This window comes from Silene latifolia, chromosome 2 (genome assembly GCF_048544455.1).
Source record: "Silene latifolia isolate original U9 population chromosome 2, ASM4854445v1, whole genome shotgun sequence".
Taxonomy (NCBI): Eukaryota; Viridiplantae; Streptophyta; class Magnoliopsida; order Caryophyllales; family Caryophyllaceae; genus Silene; species Silene latifolia.
Genome location: NC_133527.1, coordinates 100,176,407 through 100,182,023, shown reverse-complemented (window position 1 = coordinate 100,182,023; position 5,617 = coordinate 100,176,407). Strand labels below are relative to the sequence as shown.

The 5,617-nt window shown below is 35.1% G+C and overlaps 1 non-coding gene across 1 annotated transcript; it reads left to right on the top strand.

The window, feature by feature from the left end:
* The first annotated feature begins 2,390 nt into the window (after positions 1-2,390).
* On the top strand, positions 2,391-2,497 carry LOC141644976 (small nucleolar RNA R71). Its single transcript, XR_012544574.1, has one exon. It is a non-coding gene; the product is annotated as a small nucleolar RNA R71 (small nucleolar RNA).
* The last annotated feature ends 3,120 nt before the right edge of the window (positions 2,498-5,617 follow it).

Genomic DNA, 5,617 nt, shown 5'->3' with positions numbered 1-5,617 from the left:
AACTTTCCAAGTTGCTCATCAAGCTTGGGCTTGGCTTAGAAACTTGGAAACGGAAGTTAAATCACAATAGGGTCTTTCTCAACCTCTTTCGCGTTCTCCTCATTTCTCTTCTTCAATGAGTCATTGGTAGTTGGTTCCACCACCTTAGGATTTCTCATCAATGGTTCCATTGCATCACTTTGCTTGACACTTTCCTCAATAACATCCTTTTCAATTGGCATCATAGGTCCCTCATATCTTGTACCACTCCTCAAGTAAATCGCAATGATAGTCTCATGTCTTGTATGAGGATTACCTTGAGAAGGTAATTGTCCTTTTTGTCTTTGCGAACTTGAAGAGGCCAATTAGGACAATTGTGTTTCCAACATATTGGTATGAGCAAGGATATTGGTTTTGGTAGTGTCTTTGGCTTGGCTATCTCTTTCCATTTGAGCAAAGAAATCTTGTTGGCTCTTTTGCGTTTGGAGGACCGCTTTTTTAACATCAAAAGCTTGCTCATTGGATTGATTGTAAGAGGGTTGGTTTTGGTTGTAGTATGGTATTTGAGTAGGATTTCTCATTGGAGGTGGGGTGTATGTTGGTTGAGGGATTTGAACATTTTGGCTTTTGTATGAGAAGTTTAGGTAAAATGTGGTGTTTTCATTATAATAGTTGGAGTAAGGGGTGCCATTCTTGTATGCTTGGAAAGCATTCACTTGCTCACTTGTGCCCCTACTATTTTCTTAATCATGCCCCAAAGTTCCACAATTCACACACACCCGTTTTGGAATAGAAGATGTTGCTACCATGGCATTGACATGTTGCTTGGATGATTGAGAAGCTTCATTCATCTTGGCTATGGCTTTCTCAAATTTCAAGTTCGTTGTGTTAATATGGGAGCTTAGTCGGGAACCCAAATCGGCACTCAATTGTGTGACGGAGTCAACTTCATGTTGTTGGAATATGTGTCCTCCGACAATAATTCGATCACAACTGTCGATCATGATGATCACATGTTTAAGTCTCATTTTAAGAATACAATTGGGAAGTAATATTTTACTGTCAACTGGTCCACACATATCGGTAATGATTGGCCGACTAAAGTTTGATATTACTGTCGTGCGACGGTGGTGATTAGTTGATCCCCTTAGGTCATACCTAAAGGGTAACACTCTTAATTGATTATTTAATTGATCGTATGACGATACGGGTTAATTAAATTACTTAAAATTGACGGATGATTTTGGAAGTAATATTTACGTATCTCATTATAATTTGATTAAATAAGATACGGTCTAAGTGATCGAATTGTTTTATTACTTAGATGAAATTATTGTTTAAGGAAACAATTGCATTTGAATGAATTATTTATTATAAATACAAGATGTTGTGATTTATAATTGGTAAATTATTTTGGTACAAGTAATTATGAATTACTAAGTCGATTTTGTACATGACGTATTTTTATTAATGCGTTAATTTTTAATATGTTAAAAATGCATAACAATTTTACATGACTTGTGACATGTGACAAATTGACAAAGATAAAATGGAATCCATTTTATCTTAAATGGACCGAAATAGAGGGTGTATTAGGCTAAATATTGTGTTGATTAATTAAGTGGAAAACATAATCATTTTACCTAATTACTAGCCATGCATACCTAGTTACTCTTGTGAAGAACACCTTGCTCATGCATTGACCCCTTTTACCCTCCCCTACCCGGTTTTCCTTGTAGAAAAGACGAAAGGGTTTTCTCTATTATTTACCTAATACACTACATAAAAAGATTAGTGCATATTCATTCATTCTACACATCTAAAACAAAAGTATTTTAGAGAGATAAAATTACTCCATTTTTCCTCCTCTTGACCGAAATTCCAAGAGGACAAAAACAATTGTTTTGGGTCATTTTATTTAGATTAATATTGTTCTAGTATTAATAATATTAATCGTATTAAGAGGTTATCTTGGGTATTATTCTTCGGAAGGGATTCTAAACTTGAATCCTTTGTTCATCCCTTATTAGGAGAGCTCAAGAACAAGTGAGTAGGAGAACTCATTTGTGCCCAATAATCCGAAATTTCCAATGTAAGAATGATGATTTCTTCTATATATTTACTTATGTTTGCATGCATAAGATCTAATTAATTTTATGACTAAATTAAATTGAAACATATATGAATATGTTGAGTATAATGGGATATAGATTTCTAACACATGTCTCCCCCCTCTAGTAGCTTTTCTTGGACTACTATATTGAGAGTTGTGAACCGACATCTCTTCTATCTTTCCCCAAGTTTGGTTGTCATCTACCATAGTGAATCTTCTATTAGAACCCATGTTGAGCACATTCCTTGAGTCTTCATACAACCCATTCCAAAATTGTTGAGCAAGAAACCATTCGCTTAGTCCATGATGAGGACAAGAGCGACGTGTACCTTTGAATCTCTCCCAAGCCTCATATAGAGAGTCTTCATCACTTTGCTTGAACCTAGTGATTTTCGCTCTTAACATGTTGGTCTTCTCCGGAGGATATAAATTCTTGTAAAAGGCAAGTGCTAACTTCTTCCATGAATCAATTCTAAGAGTGGACTTGTCTAGGCTCTTTAACCATTGCTTTGTGGTTCCGATCAAGGAAAAAGGAAACAACACACATCGAATTTGGTCTTAAGTTACCCCTGTTTGGGAAATTGCATCATAATAGTCACAAAAAGTCTCCATGTGTAGATGAGGATCTTCACTAAGCATCCCTCCAAATTGACTTCTCTCAACTAATTGTATGAATGCGGATTTGGCAATGAAATTACCAGTCAAGTGGAGTGGTGTTGGAGTACCATTTAGGCATCGTAGGTTGATTTTGTGGTTGGTTTTGAATTGGGTTCTCTTCTCCTTATCTTGCAAAAGGGTTGGTAAACTCAACACTATCCGAATAGATGATACCAATGTCCACAAGTTCTCCAATACTCAAAATTGTCGAAGTTCCTCTAATGGTTCTTCTAATGTTGGTCAAGGTTCTCTCAATCTCGGGATCAATAGGCAAAACATAGTCTTGTGACCTCCTAGACATGCAAAAATCAAACAACTAGTAAACAATTAAAAATACCTTGAGGAGTTTGGCTTCCCCAAGGTTATGAAAGACATAACTAAAAACAACAAAGGATAACAAGTCAATTGAACACCATCCCCGGCAACGGCGACATTTTTGATTCGGTTTGAACTTTGTCGTCTAAGCTTACCAATTAGAGCAATATTTATAAGCTCAACTACCTACTCTTAGTAGAGTGGCATGTAAAGGTCGAATCCCAAGGGATGGGTATTGTATTGATTTATCGGTTGCAGAGAGTTATGTCTTAGGGTGTTACAATTTGGGTTGAGTTTGTGGTTTGCAATCTAAACTACTTAACAATGAAATGTAAAGAAATGAATGCAAAACAATGTAAGGTAAACAAATAGGGTTTGTAAACAATTGATTAAGGCACTAGGGTGTCATGGGTTCATAAGGGAATCATGGTGAGATCTCATAAACAAGTTTCATAGACGCAAATTATTGTTGTAGTGGAATCGAGTTAGTTTATATCTTACAACTCCTAGGAAGGTTTGGGTCTCGAAGCCGAGTCGGTCAAGACTTTACAACACCTACAAGTCGACTTAAGTTCTTCCTATTCAACTATATGCATGGTTTAACAAGCCTTAAGTTGGTTTATATCTTACTAGTCTTGTTTAATGGGTAAGAGATTATTGCTAGGTTGTCAATCGAGCATTTCATCAAGCATAACATGTGCATAAGTTGAAACTACAACAAGAAAGCAATCATATGAAGTTATTAAGATAAGATCTACCCCATGACTAATTCCCCTAATCCCCCATTAACCCTAGTTTGCAGACTACTCATTCATGATTATGGTAAACATGCTAATAAGGGTGTCAATCATATTAACAAGGCTAAACATAGTGAATGAGTAAATCAATATTTAATAATTAAGCAAAGGATAAAAGGAATTGTACCAACTTAGGATGATCCAAATAATAAGCAAAGAATAATATGAGAAAACTTGATGAATGATGAAGAGTTGTCAATTCTCCAATAAACCCAAATAATCTTCAAATTACCCAACTAAATCTAAGAACACATGAACGATTAAGGAAAGATTAAGATTTGATTAAGATTGAATTGTGTAATACAACTTGATTAATACTAATAAACTCTACTAAAACATGATTAGGAATTGGTAAGAACTTGATTAAAACTAGATGATTAATCCTCTAATACAATGGGGTATTTATACTAAGTACAAGTATTAGGGTAACTAAAGGCGTAAATGACGATTAAGTCCCTAAGAAGAAGATTAACGCCTTGCAAGTCCCTAAGGAGCCGCTCAACCTAACCCTATTGGACGCCCATGCTGTAAAAGAATTCATCCATCCTGCTTGTGGGACGCTCGGGCAGAGTATTGGGATGCCCGTCTTGATCATCAGGATGCTCGGGCTGAGCTAGGGACGCCCGTCCCATAGGCCAGTGTGGATTCTTCTTCAATTGGTGATGCGATCCCGCTAAGTGTTCACAAATTAAGATGTGGTCGTTGGTCACGGTCGAATCAAAACACAATTTATAGCTCCACAAACAACTCTACAATTAGTAAAGAGGTAAGTAAAGGTCGGATCCCAAGAGACGGGAGTTGAAATGAGATTTCTATTGTAACTAGTGGTGTCTAAGGGGTGTCACAAATTGGGTTGATGTAGAAGGTTACTAAACTAGAATAACAATGAAAATAAACAAGCAAAATGAATTAAAGGGGTGTAAACAATTGATTAAAGGCACTAGGGTGTCATGGGATCATAGGGGAATCATGGGATATGATCATACAAACATGTTCTCAAATCATAAGCAAGCAATTATTGTTGTGATGGATTGAGTTGGGTTATATCTTACAATCCTAGGAAAGTTTGGGTCCCGGAGCCGAATCGATTAGATTGTACAACACCTACAAGTCGACTTAATCTTCCCTACTCAACAACATGCATGGTCTAATGAGACTCGAGTTGGGTTATGTCTTACAAGTCTCATTGAAAAGATAGGAGATGATAGTAAATGCAAGGATTCATAGGCTTAGCATTTCATCAAATATAACATATGTAACACCCCGTATTTTATTAAGTTGGATAAATTTTTTTTTTAATTGCTATTTTGAATTTAATTACATCATTTAACGATTTATATATATATGCTTAGCTAATTAATTAATTTTATCATAATTCGATACATTAATTTTAATAATCATTAATAAGTTTATTTAAAATTAGTTCGAGTTTATTGAAATTAGTTCGAGTTTATTTATTTAATAATTTCCGTTTCTTTACGAGTCCTTATGAAAGTTGTTTTAAGTGAACCCGAGTTGGATTTTGGGAACAAAACCGTCCAATTAGCTATTTTGAACTTATTTCACTAAATTAGCAATTTTTATTAATATCCGTTAGTTTTGCAAAAAAAATCACTAATAATTCCGATTCAAGCTGATATTGTATTATTTACGTTAACTAGCTGAGTTTATTTTATTTTCACTCATTAAATTTATTTATTATTGATTCCGTTTTATTACTGAAACTTTTACTTAAACCGGTTAAATTTAACTCGAA